This window comes from Cibotium barometz, chromosome 20 (assembly GCF_041138505.1).
Source record: "Cibotium barometz isolate CiBa-2024 chromosome 20, ASM4113850v1, whole genome shotgun sequence".
Taxonomy (NCBI): Eukaryota; Viridiplantae; Streptophyta; class Polypodiopsida; order Cyatheales; family Cibotiaceae; genus Cibotium; species Cibotium barometz.
This window is the reverse complement of record NC_141065.1, coordinates 39,575,064-39,599,156: the sequence shown is the minus strand read 5'-3', so window position 1 is coordinate 39,599,156 and position 24,093 is coordinate 39,575,064.

Genomic DNA, 24,093 nt, shown 5'->3' with positions numbered 1-24,093 from the left:
TCAAAGAAAGGGGTGTAATGCCCGCTTCTCTTACTGCTGAAGAGTGGGAAGATATGGATGAGCTAGCAAGATCTACTATCATGTTGTCTGTGTCAGACTCATTACTTTTCAGCATTCGTGAAGAGAAGACAGCTTGGGGAATGTGGCAGAGATTGCAGGACTTGTATGCCCAACAAAGTGCCTCAAGCAAAGTGTATTGGTTGAAGAAACTCATAGGTCTTCAGATGAAGGAAGGGGCGTCTATGACAGCCCATCTAAATGAGTTTAATGGTATTGTCAGCCAAGTTATAAATCAAAAGTTGGCAATGGACGATGAGTTCAAAGCCACTTTTCTATTATGCACTTTGCCAGAGAGTTGGGACACATTCAGGACAGCCACTAGCAATTCGCATGCTATGCTGTCATATGCAGATGTTGAGGGTGCTCTTCTTCAAGAAGAGATGAACAGGAAAAACAACTCTGTAGGAAAGTCCAATGCAATGAATGCATGTGGGAGATCCCAACAAAGGGGAAAAAGCCAAGAATGGGGAAGGAGCAAGTCTCGCTCCAAAAAGGATTTGGAATGCCATTATTGTGGCAAGAAGGGACACATTAAAAAGCAATGCTACAAATGGAAAAATGATCAAAAGGAAAAGGGAAAAGGCAAAGACAAAGAGAAAGATGAAGCCAAAGATGTAAAGCCAAAGGGCAAAAGTGGAGTCAAGATTGAAGAAATCAATGTGTCACATGCAGGTGGCAGTGAGGATGAGGTCCTATTTACATCTTCACTTGATGCCCATTCACTTCTTACAGGTGGTCATGGTATGCACTCATGGATCATTGATTCAGGTGCCTCCTTTCATGTCGCAGGTTGCAGAGACTTGTTTGTCAGGTATACTGCTGTGGCAATGAAGGAGTGGTTTATTTGGGTGATAACCATGCATGCAAGATTCTTGGCAGAGGTGATGTGAGGCTTGTATTTTCAGATGGCTCACAGCTTATGCTCCATGATGTCAGGCATGTGCCTGAGATCAAGAAGAATCTGCTTTCTACTGGACAGCTTGATGATGCTGATTATGTTACCACATTTGGTCGTGGAAAGTGGAAAATTAGTAAGGGCTCACTGGTTGTTGCCAGAGGCTCTAAGGTGGACACTCTTTATTTCATGCATGTAGGTGTTTGTCACCATGCTAATGTAAATGCAACCAAGCTGCCGGAAATTTCTATGTGGCATAGCCGGTTGGGACACATGAGTGTCAAGGGAATGGAGCAATTGTCTCGTTTGGGTTACTTGCCTTCTCTAAAGTTTTCAAGTTTTCAGTTTTGTGAGCATTGTATATATGGTAGGCAACTACAGTGCCCCCACAAAAAAGCTCTTGGACAGAAAGATGCTCAGTTAGAGCTTGTGCATACAGATGTATGTGAGATGCCTCAGCTTTCTTTGGGAGGGGCAAAATATTTTGTGTCTTTTATTGATGATGCCACATGCAAGGTGTGGGTTTATCCTCTTCGTCTGAAGAGTGATACATTCTCAGTGTTTCAGAAGTTTGTTGCTCATGTTGAGAATCAAACTGGCAAAACACTGAAGGCTTTGCGTTCCGACAATGGTGGAGATATACGTCCAAACAGTTTCAGGACTTTTGTGATGCTAAAGGCATCAAGAGGGAGCTCTCTACTCCTTATAATCCTCCACAAAACGGGACAGCAGAGAGGATGAACAGGACCATACAAGAGAAGGTCCGTTCTATGTTGTCACATGCTGCATTACCTCATGGTTTTTGGGCTGAAGCTGTTATGACAGCCGTTCACCTTATAAATCGGTCACCTAACACGAGGCTTGGTGGGAAAGTGCCAGAAGAAGTATGGACAGGGAAGCCTCCATCATACAAGCACTTGAGAGTGTTTGGTTGCGTTGCGTACGTGCACATACGCAGGGAAATGCGCACCAAACTTGATCCTAAGTCTCACAAATGCATATTCCTAGGATATGGTGACAGAGGTGAAATGGGGTATAGACTTTGGGATCCCGTGAATAGAAAGATTATACGCAGCAATGATGTCATTTTTGATGAAACATGCATGTATAAGGAGCCTGCAAGGCAACAGGAGCCTGGCAGAGTCATCTTTGATGATGATGGACATCATGGACAACAACAAAGGGCTGTAAATCAGCCATTACACAGCAGGAAAACCAGCCCTTAAATGGTGCTGAAAATGGTCCAAATGGACAGCCAGAGATGGCAGAAGATATCCCTAAGGATATACCACAGTTAGAGGATATACCGGGCATGATATTTCAGCCTTATGGCATGGAACAGGAGCCACCAATGGGTGATATGCAGGCTGGACAGCAACCTGCAAAAATGATGGTCATTGGGTACGGAGGTCCACTAGACCCTCCAGAGCCCCTGACAGGTTTGTTCCAGGGGTTGACTACTTAATGCTTACTGACTGTGGGGAGCCCTCATGTTACAAGGAGGCTTTACAGAGGGCAGACAAGGCTCTTTGGGAGCATGCCATGAAGTCAGAGATGGATTCTCTGCACAAAAATGGAACTTGGAAGTTGGTGCATTTGCCTGCAGGCAAGAAGGTTTTGCCATGCAAGTGGGTTTACAGGCTCAAAGATGCAAAGCCAAGATACAAAGCCAGGTTAGTGGCTAAGGGCTTCAAGCAGGAATATGGTGTGGACTTTGATGAGATCTTCTCTCCAGTGGTCAAAATGACCACACTTAGAGCTGTATTGGCTTTGGTTGCTCATGATGATCTGGACTTGATTCAGATGGATGTGAAGACTGCTTTTCTTCACGGTGATCTCCATGAGGAGATATATATGCAGCAGCCAGAGGGTTATGCAATGAGTGGAAAGGAGAAGCTTGTATGCAAGCTGAAAAAGAGTCTTTATGGGCTCAAACAGGCACCAAGAGAATGGTATCATAAATTTGATACATTCATGAAATCTCAGAAATTCAGGAGAAGTGACATAAATCACTGCTTATACACCAAGAAAGCTTTGGATGGCAGTCTATTGATCCTCATCTTGTATGTTGATGATATGTTGATTGCCGGGAAATCTCGTAAAGAGATGGATGCCTTGAAGAAGAGGCTGCATCAAACCTTTGATATGAAGGATTTGGGTGATGCAAATCACATCTTGGGTATGCGGATACTTCAGGACAGAAATCAGCATGTGTTGTATTTGTCTCAGAAGGAATACATTGGCAAAGTTTTGCAGAGGTTCAATATGGATGGGGGGAAGAAGACTAGTACTCCTTTGCCTCCATATGTGAAACTCAGTGCTATGGACAGCCCACAGTCAGATAGAGATAGGGCTGATATGGCCAAGATTCCGTATGCTTCAGCTTGTGGCAGTCTCATGTATGCCATGGTTGACTAGGCCGGACATTGCATTTGCAATAGGAGTGGTTTCTAGATACATGGCCAACCCTGGCAAGAAGCATTGGGAAGCAGTGAAAGGTGTCATGAGATACCTGAAGGGCACACAGGATATGTGCATTTGCTTTGGCAAACAGGATGCATTAGTGCATGGTTACACAGATTCGGATTATGCCGATCATCCAGATAACCGGAAGTCCACTACCGGTTATGTGTTTACATTCACAGGAGGTGCTGTGTCATGGATATCCACGATGCAGAAGTGCATTGCCTTATCTACTACAGAGGCCGAGTATATTGCAGCCACAGAGGCTTGCAAGGAGGCATTATGGCTATCTCGGTTAGTGGTTGATTTGGGTTATACAGGGGATATTCCATTGTTGCATTGTGACAGTCAGTTGGCAAAGAACCCTGTCTTTCATGCAAAGACGAAGCATGTGGATGTGAAGTATCACTTCATCAGAGAGGTGATAGAGAACAAGCAAATTCAGCTTGTTAAGATTCATACGGATGACAACCCGGCTGATCTGTTGACGAAGAGTTTGCCTCCGGAGCGGTTTGCTCATTGCAGACACTTGATGGGCATTGGTGAGGCCAGTTTCAGCCTTGATATGGCCTTGTATATTATCATGTACATGCTAATTTTTCTTTTCCTTTACTTGAGGGCACTTTGCCTTTAAGTGGGAGGTTGTTGGGGTAAAGGCGTTATGCCCACCCTTATAGTGTGTACAAGCCCATAAGTTATAGTACATAGTACACTTAGTACTTTTAATGTACTAAGTGCACTATGTGTACTAGTGTAATATACATGTGTGATAGGGGAGTCACACACTCATGCCTCATGAGTTGACTTATCCCCACAACTCTCTCTCTCTCTCTCTCCCTTGTTCTTCTCTGTGTATGTCTCCCACATGACCTAACCCTAATTCCTGTTTCTCCCACACAGTAAGTGTGCTCACACACATCACTACCATATAATGCTACAAATCCCCCTTGGAGTGATGATGTAAACATGTACAAGGTATGGTCGATCAATGTTGAAAAGACAGTAAGCCCAAAGCTTTACGAAAAGCTTTAAACTTTTCACGAGGAAGAGCCTTCGTGAATAAATCTGCCATGTTGTCATGTGTAGGCACATAGACCAAGCTTATCTCTACTGCATAGAGTCTTTCCCTGACATAGTGGTAATGCACCTCAATGTGCTTAGTGCGAGCATGAAACACTAGGTTTCTCGCAACTGCTAATGCACTCTGGCTGTCTCATGAAAATAATAGTGCTAAACAACTGTCCAACACCCAAATCAACCATAAGACGTCTAAGCCACACACACTCAATTGTAGCTGTTTTAAAAGTTGCCCTGTACTCAGCTTCATAGTTGGAAGTGGCCATTGTAGGCCACTTCTTACTGAGCCATGATATACATGAATCACCAAGGCAAAAGCAAAACCCACTAGTGGACACTCGTGTGTCATAACATTCAGCCCAATCTGAATCACTGAATCACTGAAAGTATGCAGCTATGACTCACCCCCCTTTGGATAAAATAATTCAAAATACTGAGTGCCTTGTAAATAGCAAAAAACATGCTTAATAACCTACCAATTCTTCGTACCTGAGCTATGCATAAATCTGCTCAACTATGAGAGCACATACTGTATATCTGGCCTCGTGTTGCACACATAAAGAAGGGATCCAACAGACTGCTGATACAAACTAGCATTAAAAGAGTCTCTTGCATCTTGAGTGAAGACTAAGTCGAGTACCTGTCTCCATAGGTGTAGTCTGCAGGTTTACAGCCTTCAAGATTAAACCTCTTCAATAGCTTTTGTATATATTTAGACTGTAGCATAACAATGCCATCATTGCGCTGCATAAACTGAATCCCCAAATAGTAATGCAAGGGCCCCAAATATGACATTTCAAACAATGACTCCAAATCAATCTTAAAGGTTGAAACTTGATCTATATCGGGTCTCGTGAGCAGCATGTCATCAACGTATAAAACGATGGCCAAAAATGTGTCCTTACTCCTCTTCACATAGAGGGTACTCTTTGTGGACTGTTACAAAAATCATTTGCAACCAAGTATGCATGAATCTTCTCATACCATGCTTTAAGAGCCTGCTTAAGGCCATAAAGAGCCTTTTTCAACCTGGATACTTTAGACTCTTCTCCTTTCACAACAAAACCAGGAGGCTACGATACATACACCTCCTCATGTAAATCACCATTCAAAAATGCAGTCTTAATGCCCAACTGATGTACATTCCACCCATGATGTGCTGCCAAAGCAATGAGACACCTAATGGTAGTCATATGAGATGTGGGTGCAAAGGTCTCATCATAATCAATGCCCTTTTATTGGGCATATCCCTTTGCAACAACAAGCCTGGCCTTGTAGCGATCAATGCTACCCTCTGCTTTGCGTTTTAACTTGTAAACCCACTTAGTACCAATGGGGCCTTCTACCATGAGGTAGATCTGTCAAATACCAACTGCCATTCTTGAGTATAGAGTTATACTCATCCTGCATAGCATGCATCCAATGATCATCATCTTGTGCTTCCTTAAAGGAAACAGGTTTCTCCTCATTACATAAAGTAGAGATGAGAACATTATCCACATGAGAATAATCTACATTATGAGAACTTGCACAAGTTCTGCTAGGTAAAGGAGCTGCTAACTTGCTATCCCTCAATGTCTGCACAAGCCATTTTGGCATATGCCTAGATTCTTCTGTGGTGGCTGCTTTCTCCTCATCCACTACATCCTCAATAATTGCCTTATCAAAAGGCTGATTTTGCCCCTGCAAAGGTTGAATTTCAGCACTTGGTTGAGCATTCAATTTCTCTATATATGGCTGCCCTCCATTAAACAAAGGTAGGAGCAAATTAAACATGTCATGTGAGCATACATTCTGCTATTTTTTGCATGAAAGAATGGACTGAATTGAGTTTTCGACAAAACAACATCTCTACTTACCAAAATCCGCCTTGATGCCAAATGGTAGAGTCTATATCCCTTACTTTTCTGAACTGTATCCCACAAATATGCATTTAATTGCCTTATCATCAAGCTTACTGCATTGTTGCTTAGGCACAAGAGCATAAGCAAGACAACCAAAAACATGTAAATGAGCCACCTGCCATGCCAAGCTTCATAAGGAGTTTTAGGCTACAAGGCCTTGGTAGGGCATTTGTTCAAATCTGTGTTGTAGAAAAGATGTCAAATGATAGAATAAACCAGATTATTGCAGAGAAGCTTGACAAGAACAGTTTCCATGCTTGGAGGTTTAGATTGATAAATTTCCTCATGGGAAAAGGTTACTGTGGGACTACATCAAAGGTGAACATGAGGAGGCACCGAAGATATCAGAGATTAATCCAACAGTTGAAAATATAAAAGAGTTCAAGGATTGGAATCAAGGAGCAAGGAAAGTCATAAATTAGCTTTCTATTAGCATACAGGACACTATGACTGGGCATATACACGATGCCAAGTCACCTAAGGAGACATGGGACACCTTGGTGAAGCTGTATGAATCCAACAACAAGGCACGAAAGATTCAGTCAAAGAATGAGCTTCATACTGTGGAGAAGAAGAATATGTTGGCGGGAATGATTGTGCTTTGAAGATTCAGTCGAAGAATGAGCTTCATACTGTGGAGAAGAAGAATATGTTGGCGGTGAATGATTGTGCTTTGAAGATCAAGGGCATTGTGGTTGCATCAATTGGTGTTTCTATGGATGATGATGATAAGGTGGAAGTGTGTCTGTGTGGTTTCGAGCCACAATACAAGGCATTCAAGACATCTATTTAGACTTGGGAAAACTTCACAGATTTTGTATAAATGTTGATCATTGAAGAGAAGAACTTGGGTGAAGATCAACAGTCTTCACAAAACAAAAACAGTTCAGAGCAGCAGGCCTTCTACACAAGTTCAGGTAGAGGACGAAGTAGAGGTCGTGGACATGGCTTAGGTGGTGGCCGAACAGGTAATCACAATTATGGTGAGTAGAGCAGCAATAGTCCTAGGATTCACAACAACAACATACATGTGGAAGAGGCCAGTTTAGAGGCAGGGGGAGTCAAAAAGGTCGTGTTAATTGACAAAGGCAACATAATGATACACGAGGGTGTTTTTACTGTAGTAAGCCTGGACATGTGCAGGTAGATTGCTATACAAAATAGAGTGACATGTGAAATGGAAAAGTGGAGCAAAACAACTATGCATCCTCTAGCAGAAACAAATGAGGATAATGAGAGGTTGTTTGTTATGCAACATGTGATTAATGTTGTGTCTAGAAATGATGTAACAGCATGTAAAGATGATGTAACAGCATGTAAAGATGATGTATGGTATGTTAATTCAAGTGCTTCAAACCACATGACAAGTCATGGTTAATGGTCAAGGAAATACAGAGTCTTGAAAGAACACACTTTGTTGAAACAGGGGATGACACTGCTCATCCGATTGCCCATATTGGAGATGTGCCATTGTCTATATGCAGGATGGTAAAGTGAAGTACCTTGCAAATGTACTTCATATTTTGAACATTACAAAGAATCTGGTTTCTATTGGCTAGATGATTGACCAGGGTTTGTAGGTTTGGTTTAACCCTGATGGTGGTTGTTATGCAAAAGACTTCAAAGATAAGTGCAGAATGGTTGCAAAAGGCAACAGTGGACAAAATGTTTACATTGAATGTGAATATGCCTAAAGTGAGTGATGCAATGTTTGCAAATGGTTCAGGAGTTGTTGCAGATACAGACATTTAGCATAAGAGAATTGGACATGTAAATGTGCAAAGAATGAAGCATGTGGCAGACTAAACAAATTGTGACAGGGCTGCCTAAGTTTAAAGTTGAAGGTATGCAAAAAGTTTGTGAAGCATGTCAATTTGGAAAGCAAACAAAACATGTATTTTCACATGACAGAAATGTGAGCAGGAATGTGCTAGATGTTGTGTATTCATATGTATGGGGTCTCGTGAAGACTATATCTATGGGTGGCTACAGGTACTATGTAACATCCATTGATGACCACACGAGGAAAGTGTGGGTGTACTTCATGAGGAGAAGAGTGAAGTGTTCACTCATCTTCAAAATTTCAGAGTTATGGCTAAAAAACAGACAGGAAAGCATGTGAAGTCCCTAAGGTCAGATGGAGGGGGAGAATACTTCTCCAATGAGTTCTTTGAATTCTTGCAAAAGAATGGCCTTCAGAGACAAATTACATGTAGATACACTTCACAGCAAAATGGAGTTGCTAAGCAAAAAAAACAGGCACATTACAGAGATAGCACGAGCATTGATGGTAGAGAAGAATATACAACATAGCTATTTGGGTTAAGGCTGTCTACAACAGTTTATATCATGAACAGGACTCCTACTACAGCCAACAAAACACATTGAGGTGCATTACCACTTCATCAGGGAGAGAGTCTTGTGGTAGGTGACATCAACTTGGCCTACGTCAGCACACAGGATCAGGTTGCTGACATCTTCACGAAGGCCTAGGGAGCTAAGAAGCTCCGTAGATTTTGAGATATGCTTGGAGTTCATGAGCTGGAGTTGAGCTTGAGGGGGGAGTGTTGAGATGTCAAGCTCAACATGAGCTAGCACTCACGAGGCGCTTGCATGACTATTCGACATTTATATCACTGGCAGGTTTGGTAGCTGGCACTGACATATCTTCGCCAAAGATTCGATAGTTGGACTACACTGACTAGTGCACATCTATCCACTCCTTGTGAGAGCTGACACTCACGAGGCGCTTGCATGACTATTCGACATTTATATCACTGGCAGGTTTGGTAGCTGGCACTGACATATCTTCACCAGAGATTCGGCACTTGGACTACACTGACTAGTGCACATCTATCCACTCCTCTTAGTGTGTTCACATTATGGACCGCTTGTATATACTCTATTATGTGTGTTAGTCACTTTATCTTCATTGTAGACCTCTTTTGTTATGTGAAGAAGAAGAAGAATTTTCAGCCTCTCACCTTGTGTGTTCTCTTCTAGGGTTTGTGTGAGTGTGTGTGTGCTTGGTTGCAAGAGCTCAAGATCTCTTCTCCCCTGCATCTTTTCAAAATAGACAAGTCACCTTTATCCACATTTAATGAAGAAGCTTCAAAGTGTCAACACATGCTATGAATCAGCCTTAAATAGTATCAACTCAACCAATCATGGTTAAATTGAGAATCACCACTTGTAGTAGATTCCCAAGTGCAAATTTGTGTAGTCTCTATACATGCCAAAAGCCACCAGCAATAAAATGAGCCTTAATAAGGCTATTTGTTGTTGTCATGCACAACCACACTCTAGCTCACCAAAAAACCAGATTACAAGCTGATTGCTACATCATTTGCAGGAACCTAGAGCTTAGAAGAAGGCAAACACACAAGCACAATCAGTGTAGCATGGAGAAGGTATTGAATGCTCAACATCTCACACATAGCCACATAACTTTTCTACCAATTTGCAAGGCTTAGAGACTGCACTATAATGCCCACAAAGGAGAAGCACACTTGTAAATTTGCATAACTACTGGTTATGTGACTCACATATTTACTGGTTATGTGACTCGCACAACATGCAAAAGTTTGCTCAAGCACCGGATTGCTTATGGCCACTACAAGTCCCTATTACAGCTCACACAGAGAAGAGTTTGTGTCTATTGAAATGTGAAGTCTAACCTTACTCATCTAGAAAAGAAGCCTTTAATAATTACAAAATAGAGTGCAACTCTTAGAGATCTACCACTCACGCAGAGTTTCTTCACATAGATTGACTCTTTCTCTCTCTTGCACTAAGACTCTCTTTCTCTCTCACACACATAGAGTTAGATAGGCTTTTACTCTCACTTGATTGCAAAAATCTATCTCACCTTTAAATGCCTTTCACAAATGCTCTCAAACAAAACACTCTCTCTTTCTCAACACAATGTGCCACTCAAGAGATTTTGGCAGGAAGGGGGGCTCTCATACCATGTGGAAAGATTAGGAAGCTTTACACATCAAGCAAGATCTTAACCCAATCTTAAATCTACTTGGTTTAGAAATGAATCATGAATCCAAATGAACAATAAAGTAAACCAACAATTGATCATGCTTAAGCAATATCTTATGACACCAAGCATAGATGGCTTGTCTCTAGCACAAAATGCTACATGAGAGTGAAACAAAACTTGCACAAAGAATAGACATATGACAAGAGTGTTGGTACCACAAAGGTTCACTACTATTGCTCTCCACAAAGGAGTCCACCACATTGTTAAAATATACAAGTGAATAGGGTGTGTGTGGGAACAAGTCCTTGGGAGACTGTAAAAGAGAATATGTAAATGTAAGAGAACCTGTGAAAAGGTGAGAAGAATCTACTAGGAGAGAATAAAGGGTAGCATGAGGAGATTTAGGAGGTGTGGAGATATTCTGGGAGAGGTGGAGAGAATCAAGCAAAAGAGGTGGAGAGAATCAAGCAAAAGAGGTGGAGTGAATCAAGGAGAAATCTCAGTGGGATTGGATGCTTGGATGTAAACTCTATAAATTGAGGCATTGGCCTAATGAGAATTTGCTGGTTTTTTATTATCCATGCCTACATTAAGCTATCATTTAATTACTCACTAATCACGTGTTAATTATCATCTAATCTCTTTGTTAATGATATTGATTCTAGCATTTGATCCAGCATAGCTCATCACATTGCTATAATTTTAACATGGTATCAGATCCTAGCCTAAATCCATCAATGTGTGAGCCCATTATCTTGCTAATCAATTGGCTAATTAGGATTAGTAGAAAATTAATATGTTTACCTCTTTTTCAACTAGCTCACTGTAGAAAATTAGGATTAGTAGAAAATTAATATGTTTACCTCTTTTTCAACTAGCTCACTGTACCCCCAGCCAGTGGGAGGGGCTTGATCTCCCTCCAGGAGCAACATTAGGGCAAGCCCTTCAAGGCAAATCTAGCTAACTCATTGTGCTCCAGCCAAGCGAATCAGCGCAACAAACCGCCGACCACAGCTCCCGATTTTTGCTGATTTGCAGCAGGCGTCATTTTTTCTGAGGAAAAATGAGATCTTGTCTTCTCTAGTTGCAATGGGTCTAATTCCTCTTAGCCCCAGGGGTTTTCAAGCATGCTCTACAAGCTGATGAAGTCAGAATTTAATTTGATCAAGTCTACAATGAGATCCAAGCTCTTCATCAAATGTGCATGTGACTTTGGTAAAACAGAGATTAAGCATTCAATGTTTGGTCAAATCTTGTGTTTCTTGGCTTAATCCTCTACTAGACTAATTGCTATTGATGGCCTTGAAAAAGGATTTGAGCTCATTTGAACTCTAAGGCCTCAGATCTGGGCTCCCCGCATACTCTGTTTTTTGCACACAAAACAGAGGATTAATTTGCTAATCAATGATTAATCAGTGTTAATCACTATATTTTGGTACAATTGAGGGTTCAAATTAACCATTAGGTATCTGATATACAGATCCCTATAACTTCAAATTGCAATTTGGAGATGGTTTGATACTCCAACCATTCCGTACAAATTGGTTAGCCTTGATTTAATGTAATTTTTGGTGATTTTATGCTGATAAATCTGTTTTGTAATCATCTCTTAAACACCATATTGTAAAAGGGTAGACATTGCCCTTGAATCTTGAAATTGGATCAAGAGGTAAGACCCCCTTTATCATCATCATAAGTACAGCACAAGAAATAGCCAAATTTAATGGGGAGCAATTTTACACATGGCAGACAAAAACCATGTATCTGCTTTGATGAGGAAAAATCTGTGGGGGCTAGTCGAGGAGGGAAGAGATGAATGCCCAGAGGTGAGAGGGGAAAATGAGTGGAAGAGCAGGAATGAAAAAGCATTGGGACTTATTGCACTCAGTTTAAATGATGAAATCATTCATCACATCACAGGGATACAATGGGCAAAAGATGCATGGGATGAACTCAATAAATTATTTGGCACACAAGCTAAAAATTCAAAGATAAATTTGTTAATGCAATTCTTCAAATTGGATATGAAGGAAAGTGAACACACACTTGAATAGATATAAAAGCATTAAGCAATTAACTGGTAGCTACTATTGGCAAAAAGGTAGAAGATGATGAGGCACTAGCAGTGCTTCTGAAGAGTGTGGACAAAGGTGAATATGAAAATATTATAGCAACACTAAAGAATGTACCTGAATTGAAGCTACACGAGATAGGAGCTCTACTAGAGCAAGAGAGCAGAGGCAAAGAGAAGAAATGGCTTGACTCAATAGCAGGAGAAGAAAAAGCATTCTTCACCCGAGGAGGATTCTCTCGAGGACGAGGACGAGGAAGAGGCAGAGTAGGAGGAAGGACCTTCACTTGCCACAACTGTGGAAAGCTAGGACACATGGCAAAAGACTGCTACACAGCAAACCCAGTGGAGAAGGAACAACATCGGCAAACTTCATGGAGGCTCCAAGGAAGTGGAGTCGGATCATCTTTTCTGAGAGAGAGAGAGAGAGAGAGAGAGAGAGAGAGAGAGAGAAACCCCACAACCCAATGTAACCTGCCCCAATAGAGTAAAACCACCTGTGAGCCACCGCAATGATGTAGGCCATGTGGTAGATGTATGTGTGAGCACTTTAGTCAATGTCACGGGCACTTGTAGTAGCCTTGGACACATAGAGAGAGAGAGTGTGTCAAGGACTATGAGTTTAGGGACTTGAGGCACTGGTCGTGGACTATCAAGTAAGAGGGAAACTTGGTATAGGGTCCAAGTGTGCTAGAAGTATTCACTTGAGGGGAGATGTTGAAATATACAAGTGAATAGGGTGTGTGTGGGAACAAGCCCTTGGCAAGAGGCTGTAAAAGAGAATGTGTAAATGTGAGAGAACCTGTGAAAAGGTGAGAAGAATCTACTAGGAGAGAATAAAGGGTAGCATGAGGAGATTTAGGAGGTGTGGAGATATTCTTGGAGAGGTGGAGAGAATCAAGCAAAAGAGGTGGAGTGAATCAAGGAGAAATCAGTGGGATTAGATGCTTGGATGTAAACTCTATAAATTGATTGGCCTAATGAGAATTTGCTGGTTTTTGATTATCCATGCCTACATTAAGCTATCATTTAATTACTCACTAATCATATATTAATTATCATCTAATCACATGTTAATTATCATCTAATCTCTTTGTTAATGATGTTGATTCTAGCATTTGATCCACCATAGCTCATCACATTGCTGTAATTTTAACATACGATACAATAAGAAGTGCCAGGGTATTTATACACCTGGAGAGAAGAAGGCACCTAGAGCAAGTTGCTATGCCACTTGCATCCACTTGCCATGCCTAGTGGACCTAGTCCACATACTACTTGAGTTCCTAATGTTACCCAAGTAAACTATGATTAATAAAATCATAGTCTAAGGTCTCCAAGTATTAAATCCACCATCCTAAGGTAGTGTGCCTACAACTAATGTAGATCACAACTTTCAACATGTTGTAAACTATGATTAATAAAATCATAGTCTAAGGTCTCCAAGTATTAAATCCACCATCCTAAGGTAGTGTGCCTACAACTAATGTAGATCACAACTTTCAACATGTTGTAGAAGGAATCATAACATGTGCATTCTAACCACTTGTTACATATCTCTAATGGAGAACTACCGGTTAGAGTGAAGGAGGAACTACTCAATGCCCCACTATTCAAACTACCGGTTAGAGTGGAGGAACTACTCAATGCCCCACTATTCAAACTCAACATTGCTCCAGAATGGACTGAAGAGATAGGCTAATCGTCTTCCCTAAGAGAGACCCCTTAATTGAGACAGAGCACAATGCCTTATCTACCAGTCAATTGTGGGGGGCAACTATATGAGCTCTAAGAGAGACCCCTTAATCGAGACAAAGCACAATGCCTTATTAAAAAGGTAGCCCCCCTACCAGTCAATTATAGGGCAACTATATGAGCTGGACCCAAATGGAATTATGAGGCAATGTCCTTGAGAATTTGAATATGTCGATGTCCTTGATGGTGTGGCAAGTGGATATTTCTTTGCCAAAGCAGACACCACCACAAAAAGAAAGTCCTACTAAGTAGTTTTGTAATTGCCTACCTTGTTTGGAGATGCACCAAAATTTATAAAAGGCTACAATGAATGTTAGCATTTCACTCGAGTTCACAACCGTGAGACAGAATGCCCCTACACCCTACAGTTTCTGTTAGTCTCTCTCCATCCATTTAAGAAATGGGATATTGACTTCATGAGACCCATTAGCCCAACTACTTAAGGAACTCAAGCATGTTTTATCATTGTGCTAATGGACTATTGTACCAAATGGGTTGAGGCCAGTGCTACCACAAAGGGGCTGATGCTAGAGCAACATCCAAATTCCTTTATGAGGATATGGTTACTAGATTTGGTTCTCCACTCGAATCAATCCAATTAGTAAGTGATAAAGGGACTTACTTCATCAATGATGTGATCTTCATCAATGATGTGATCTTCATCAATGATGTGATCAAGTTCCTACTGAGAAAATTCATGGTAATACACTGCAAATTCTCACCCTACTATCCCCAAGCTAATGGCCATGTTGAAAGGACCAATGAGATTATATGTGCTATCCTAACTAAGATAGTTAGAGCCATAAATCCACTGGTAGATCTCCTACCCTACTGAGACACTACCAGCCTAATCAAGCATCTATGTACCCATGTAGCTGTATCTTTGTACCATCCTCATAGAAAAGTCCATAATCAATTGCGGACTTTATGTGCTTGAGAATCCGTCTAGCCACATCCAAGTGTGGCTTCCTAGGGGCCTACATGAACTGACTCACAATTCCAATAGCATAGCTCAAGTTTGGTCTAGTAATGGTCATGTAGACCAAGCTACCCACTATGTGCCTGTACGTAGTGGGGTCCTCTAAAAGCTCACTTGTATCTATTGAAAGCTTTGTGTTCTACTCAGCTTTACATTGTCGTAAGAGTGCATCCAACTTTTCCATCTTCTCTTTTGCATTAGGATTCACCCCTTCTTGCTTTTGAACCATCATTGGCATATTCACTTTGTACCCATAGAGTGCCTCAAATGGTGGCATGCCAAGGGTCTCTCCTATGAGCATTTGCATAGTGTCTCATCCTTTCTTGAGCTTGCTTCATATTATCTTTGCATTGTTGTAAGAGTGCATTCTACTTTCCATCTGCTCTTTTGCATTAGGATTCACCCCTTATTCACCTTGTACCCATAGAGTGCCTCAAAAGGTAACATGCCAATGCTCTCATGATGCATACTATTACAAACTTGGCAAGTAGCAACCACTCATCCCAAACACATGGCGTATCATGGCAATAATGCCTCAACTAAGTCTCCACCCACTTGTTCACTGCTTTGTCCGCCGCGCCGTCGGGTGATAGGCAGTGCTAGATGTCAAAAAAGTCCCCATGATCTCAAAAAATATACTCATAAACTTCACATCTCGGTCATTAACAATTTGTTGTGGCACTCCATGTAACTTGGAAACATGATCCACAAAATGTTTTGCCACCATAGATGCTAAAAATTTGACCTTGGAAGGAATGAAATGTGCTACTTTTGTCAAGCGGTCCACAACCACATATATGATATCCTATCCCCTCCTTGTGTGAGGTAGCCCCATGATGGAATCCATAGAAATACGCATCCATTTTCCATTGAGAATGGGCAAAGGCTAAAGCAAACCACTGGGTTTATGTGTGGGATCTTTGTTTTATATTGGCAAGGTAAGCAACTTGTCACAAAAACATACACATCTTTTCACATTCCCTTCCAATAAAAACTCTTTTTCGCACCTTCTCAAAGGTCTTGAATATCCCCATGTTCCCCAATAACGGAGAAGAATGCATCTCTTCTAACACTCTCTTCTTGTAGCTCAATGTAGGCACAAGGTAGACTTTGCCTATTACTTTGCCTATTATGTAGTAAATGAGTCCATTGTTTGCGAAGCTCAAAATTCAAAAATCATCATGGGACCTTGCTGTAAATTTTGCCACATTGGTGCCACATCCTCATCCAATAGGTACTCCTCTTGGATAGATATCCAATATCCAATATCCAATCTTTATGTACCTTCAAAATTTCCATGCATATGCATGCCCACATACGTGACAATGCATGCCCACATACATGACAATGCATAAGCCACAACATTCTCCTTTCCTTTCATGTAAGAGATTTTGAAATCATGGTTTTGCAATGTAGCCACCCATCTTCTTTGCTTTGGAGATAGTGTAGGTCAAGACAAAAAATATTGTACTCTATGATCACTCTTCACAAAGAAATGACTCCCATACAAGTAGTGATGCCACTTCTTTATTGCATAAATTATTGCTAACATCTCTTGATCATAGACATTCATAACAATCTCTTTCTCTCACTAAGCTTTCAGCTCTCAAATGCAATTACTCCATGATCTTGAAATAAAACATCCCCAATATCTCTTCCACATGCATTGGCTTGAACTATAAATGGCTTTGTGAAGTTTGGGCATACAAGTATAGGGGATAATGTGAGCATTTCCTTGAGCTCTTGGAAGCTCTTACATCCCAAAAGAAAGCCTCTTTCTTAAGCTTGATGGTAAGAGGAGTGGTAATATAAGAATATCTCTTGATGAACCTCCTATAAAATGATGATAAGCCCGAGAATCCCCTCAATTAAGTGGAATTTGTAGGCATAGGCCAATTTTTAACACATTCACATTCCACCTTCTTTGGATCCACCGTAATGCCTTCCTTGATCACTATATGTCAAAGATACTCAACTTTTATGCCATAAAAGTACACTTGCTCTCCTTTTCATACAATTTGTTGGCTCTTAAAGCATCCAAAACAACCCTTACATGCATTAAGTGCTCTTTTTCGCTCTTACTATATATTAAGATATCGTTAACACCTAAGAAGATGCAATTGAAGTAGAAAATACATGGTGTGACTCACAACAATAGGAGCATAAATGATAATGGACAGGAGATCAAAGAATGTGCTGATGCATTATCATCTATTGGTGCCTCCATGAGTGATGATGATTTGGTAGCCATTACATTGAATGAATGGCTTGGGTAAAGAATACATGGTGTGACTCACAACAATAGGAGCATAAATGATTATGGGCAGGAGATCAAAGAATGTGCTAATGCATTATCATCTATTGGTGCCTCCATGAATGATGATGATTTGGTAGCCATTACATTGAATGGCTTGGGTAAAGAATAGAAGGCATTTGAAACCTCTATCAGGGTTAGAGGTGGACACTCCCTAGACTTTGATGAGCTGATTTCATTGTTTATTGTGGAAGAGATAAAAACTTGGTTTAGGTTCCTCATCTAGCACAAATGAAAGTGCAAGGGATCAAGCATTTTATACTTTTCGAGGTGTTAGAGGCAGGGGGAGATTCAATCCAAGAGGACGTGCAGGTGGACATGGTTGGTAGGATAGGTCACCATAGTCTCAACATAATTTTTTGCCATCATTTGATGCTAGAGGTGGTCATGGTTATGCACCTCAAAGAGATTGAGGTAATGCTCATGGAAGAGGTCGTTGGCAAGGCCAACAATCATCTATGTAACATATGGATTGTCACAATTGTGAAAAGTTTGGTCACATGGCACGTGATTGTTATCGCAAACCACATGAATTGAGAGGGGGTAGAGCACATGGTGGCAATTATACATGGTGGTAATTTTGCATCCAACAGTCATAATGGTAGTGCAAATCATTTGTTTGCAATGAAGCATATAGTGGGTTCCATGATGACACATGGAGACAGTGATGATACATGGAGACAGTGATGATACATTGTATATGGATTCAAGCGCATCAAATCACATGACTTGCCATGGTGAATGGTTTGAGCATATGAAACCAATGGATGAAAAAGGATATGTGAAGACAGGTGATGACAATCAGCATGCAATCAATCATGCTAGGAGAGTGTGCCATTTTGGTGATGCATAATGGCGAGGTGAAGTCTATGTCAGATGTTTTGTATGTGCCTTCCATTACAAAGAGTTTGGCTTCTGTTGGCCAAATGGTTGAGCAAGGATTACTGGTACGATTCAACGAGCATGGTTGCTTTGTTGAGGACTCTAAGAATGGCTGTAGAGTTATTGCCAAGGGCAAGAAGGAAGGTAGGTTATTCAAATTGGATGCAGGTGTTCCAAATTGGAGCAAGGTGTTCCAGGTACGATTCAACGAGCGTGGTTGCTTTGTTGAGGACTCTAAGAATGGCTGTAGAGTTATTGCCAAGGGCAAGGAAGAAGGTAGGTTATTCAAATTGGACCATGCAGGTGTTCCAGAGTTGAAGTCAACTATGTTTTCTAAAAGCCGTAATGTGGTACAAGATATTGAGATGTGGCACAAACGTATTAGGGATGTGAACATACAGAAGTTGAAGAATATGCAATCAAGAGGCATAGTTGGTGGGATGCCCAAATTCAAATATGATGGGGGTATGAATGTATGTGATGCTTGCCAGTTTGGAAAGCAAGCAAGGTTGCCATTCCCTAGAGAAGGCAACATGAGTATCAGGCCACTTGAGATCGTTCACACAGTGATGTATGGGGGCATGCACAAAGCCCATCCATTAGTGGCAGCAGTAGGTACTCTGTAACCTTCATCAATGATTATAGCAGGATGAATTGAATCTACTTTCTCAAAGAGAAGAGTGAAGTGTTGGCAAAGTTCATGGATTTCAAAGCATTTACAGAAATGCAATATAGTTGTTGGATCAAATGCTTGAGGATAGATGGAGGTGGTGAATACACCTCACATGCATTTGAAGACTTCTTGAGGAAGAAGGGCATTAGAAGGTAGCTTTCATGCAAGTACACACCTTAGCAAAATGGTGTTGCTGAGAGGAAAAACAGAGACATTGGTGATGTGGCTAGGAAAATCCTAAATGAGAGAGCATGCCAAAATTTTATTGGGCAAAAGCATGCATCACAACGGTGTATTTGCTTAAGAGGACACCTACAGCTACCATACATGAGAGTACACCAGAGATGCATCTTACAATCTTACAAGATATAGGCCAGACATTGGGCATCTAAAAGTGTTTGGTAGCATTGCTTATGTGCATGTGCCAGATGAGAAGAGGAAGAAGCTTGATCCTAAGGTAGAAAAGTGTATCTTTGTTGGGTATGCACAGGATTGCAAAGCATATAAATGTTACAATCCACATACTAGGCAAGTGCTTATTTCACGAGATGTGGTGTTTGATGAGCTTGCTAGTTGGTACAAAGCAAAGGATGAGGATGCCAGTGATTCTAGTGATGATGATGTTCATTTGGACTTGCCATAAGCAAGTTCTACTTCTATGTCTGGACCACAAGAGTCACGTGGTAGCAGTGTACGTCCATGGTCAGGGTGTTTTGAGGCATGATGGTGCAAGCACTAGTAGTAGTGTTGTGGACAAAGGAAAGAAGAAAGTTGAAGGTATTGGGATTACAAGATATGAGTCATCTAGTTTGGAGAGTTTGGATGAGGAACTTGGCATACCAGTCTTATGCACACCACGTGCAAAGCAAGAGAGATATGTGCCTCCACATGCTAGTGACAGGTGTCCAGAGTGATCCACAAGTTTTGAGGAGATCACAGAGAGTCAGGTATCCAATTGTGACAGGTTGACATACCATGGTTATGCTATGCACTATGCATATATGACTTCTTTGGTAAAGCATGTGGAAATTACATGCTATGTGAGTAACATGTATGGGAAAAGGAAATGGATGTGGAGATGGACGCATTGGTTTATAATGATACTTGGGATTTGGTTGCCTTACCACAAGGCATTGGTTGTAAATGGGTTTATAAGGTGAAATGCAAGTCAGATGGTTCGATTGAGCATCATAAAGCATTGCTAAGGATTATGCACAAACCCAAGGCTTAGATTATGATGAGACGTTTAGTCCAGTGATGGGAACTGTGAGATCAGTTATTGCCATGGCTGCAGCAAATGGTTGGAAAATGTATCAAATGGATATCAAGAATGCATTTCTAAATGGTGATTTGCAAGAGGAAGTCTTTATGGAGCAGCTAGAGAGCTACGTACACCCAAGGTACCCCATTCATTTATGTAGGTTAAAGAAAGCACTTTATGGGTTGAAATAAGCACCTCATGCTTGGAGTGATAAGATAAGCCGATATCTTATCTCTATTGGTTTTCAGATTTCTATGGCAAATTCTTGACTATATGTGAAGAAGACAGATCATGGGATTGTTGTGGTTGTCATCTATGTAGATGACTTGATTCTGACAGGTGATCATGCTACAGATATTATGGATGTCAAGAAGGCATTGAGTGGGCAGTTTGATATGAAAGACTTGGGATTTGAGGTATTTTCTTGGCATTGAAGTGGTTAAAGATCATGGAGGAATATGGCTAATCTAGCATCAATATGCATTGGATATGTTGGCTAGGTATGGAATGACTGGGTGTAAACCCATGAGTACACCCTTGGAGCAAAATGTGAAGTTGAGGGCTGATTTTGGTGGAGTTGGAAGATCCATCTATGTGCAAGATGGTTGGCAGCCTCATTTACATGACTATTACATGGCTAGACTTGAGTTATGATGTTGGGCTTATGAGTCAGTTTATGCAAAGCCTCATTTACATGACTATTACATGGCTAGACTTGAGTTATGATGTTGGGCTTATGAGTCAGTTTATGCAAAGCCCTAGAAAGCCTCATTTGGACACAGTGAGATGGATCATACGTTATGTAAAGACCACATCACATTATGGTCTTCTTTATGAGCATGGTAAAGGCTTAGATGTATATGGCCTTCTTTATAAGCATGGTAAAGGCTGAGATGTATATGGCTACATAGATGCAAATTGGGCAGGTAGCTCTTATGACAGGAGATCTACTAGGGGGTGTTTATCTTTGCTTACCCGTGGTCCTTAGCTTTCAGATATATTGAGTAGGGGTGTGCTCCAAGCTCCAATGGATAGCTCCAAAACAGAAATTTTCCCTCTTTTTTACTCACTCACAAAACCCTAATAAAGAGCACCAGACTCTGATACCATGATAAAAGATTGATAATGAGGGAGCACACATATAAGAGAGCAAACCCTAACCATAGAGGGAAGCCATATCCATTCTCACACAATGCATAATAGAAGAGGACTACACACCACACTATACATGTGCTGTATTCACACACCAAATAACCCTAACTAATGTCCACACACTGTGGCCAGCTGGACGCGGCCATTTATTACCACACACATGCTACTGCCTACTACCATGCCAGCACATATTGTGCCTAGCTCCAACTCTCATCTAGCTTGTAATCTCAACACTTGCTTCATCGCTTCATCCATCTCCACTTTTGACAATCTAACGAGCTTGGTGTGCAACTCAAGCTCTATCCCATGATCTATCTCCCATTTTAGCGGCAAGCACTGTGGCATTTGAAACACATCTCGATACTCCTTTAGCAATTCCTTATACCTTTATGCATAACTTCACCCTTTTCCTCATTGATCGCTTGCTTAATACATATATGCATCCTATTTTATTAAGCTCCCTTTTAAGTTGTGTCGCATTGATCATCTTGATACTGGCACATGAGTTCTGGGGTCAATGTTACCTCATCATTTCCTCGCATATCCTTGCTGTAAATTCATGTGAAATAACCCACGAGTTGCTAACCAATCACACCCTAATACGATGTCAATGGAACCCATATCTAAGACAAGTAAACCAACCTTGAGTATTAAACTCACATCTTTGCATACCAATGTGCAATCCATCTTTGCCCCATTAGCCACTTGAACTTCATGCCACGAGGGTAAAGCTATGGGTCACGAGGGTAAAGCTATGGGTTGTAATTTGAGACTGCACATGGATTTTGTGTTGATGAAGCTATGTGTGCTCCCACTATCAACCAAAACATGCATCACCCTCCCATTTATGATGCCTTCAACCTTAATGTACTTGCAACCGGCATAGGCATCACTAGAGATATTGCACAAGGTGACCATATTATCCTTATCATCATGAACACACATAAGCGACACTAACCCATCATAATATTCAACTTCACTCTTCTTTGATCCACCCGGATCAAATGAAAAATTGCTATCATTCTCCACATCTTCAACTTCATTGTTGGCATCTTCAAAGCAATCATCATAATCATCCACATCCTCCTCTGTGTCTTCATAGCAAGGTTTGATGAGAATCTTGCAAATCTTCCAATGATCCTTGTTCCATTTGTCACCACACTTGAAGCACTAGCCCTTGTTCTTCAAGTCATTATTAATGCGGTCTTCACCACAATAACCTTGCTCTTGTTAGATGCTTTTGTATCAACTTGCTTCCCATCATTTGAATGCCTAGAAAGAGAGTTGCCAACTTTGAAAATTTATCTCCTAGTGAGATGCAACACCACTTCAGTCTTACACATAGAGTTGAAGTACCAAAATCAGCCCTAAACCCATGCCTTGCTCCGCTTCCATGTGTATACTTTGCCTCATAAATATCTGCAAGAAGCATGGCCTCCTTGATGGTTTCACGTCTTTGAGTAACCCTAATGTTGTTTTGCAACCCTTTGATGAACTTCCTCAATTTGTACTTAAGCCTCCCACATGAAGTGAAAACTTCATGAACTTATGTACATAATCTTTGACATTGCCCGTTTGAGTAAGATAATCCCATTTCTCCACCATCTTTGACCTATTAAGGGCTGAAACAAAAGTTCTCCTTGTCTCATTCTTAAAGTCCATCCAAGTAGTGATCAAATAGCCATGAGCATTCAAGTGCCACCATCGAGCATGGGCATAGCCTTCTAGATGCAAAGCAACAAACAACACTTTGGCCCTATCACTCTACGAGAGCTAAGCTCAAAGTAAAGCTCCATTTTATCAATCCATTCTTCAAACTCCGTTGTGGTTAAGCCTTCACCTTTGAACTTAGTGAATGTTCTCTTATCCTTAACTCCCTTAAATTCATCTTCATCACCACCTTGATGAACAATCATGTGGTCTATGCTCAAATGGTCTAACATGATTGACCCCCACTCATTAAAATGATGTGGCGTACCATGACTAGATTCCATTCCATTGTAATGATGATGACCCATCTCGTTGAAGTGATGACCTCCCATCTCATTGAATTGAGAACCTCCCATCTCATTGAAATGATGATGACCCATCTCGTTGAAGTGATGACCTCCCATCTCATTGAATTGAGAACCTCCCATCTCATTGAGATGATGTGACCTACCATGACTAGATTCCATTCCATTGTAATGACGATGACCCATCTCACATCGAAGTGATGACCTCCCATCTCATTGAAGTGAGAACCTCCCATCTCATTGAAATGAGAACCACCCATTTGTGAAGGATTCCAAGTTCCATCCACCCTTGGTTCTTCCAAAACTACACCTTTGCCTTTGTCCAAACTCCTTCCCTGCATTGAAGAGACCATACTCGGCACATTTATTCCACCTTGATGCATCAATAATGGAGGCAAATTCTCCTTTCCAAGAATATATTTATGACTTCTATCACCATGGTGCATACTAGCTTGAGGACTATTATGTGATGCATTTGCATATGAAACTCCTACAAAAGGCCCATGAGCTTGGGGTCCCATTGGTTGAATTTTGTTTGGTGTATATGGATGCACCATAGGGCCACCATAAGCCTCTTTGCCCTTGCCTGCATCTTACCTCA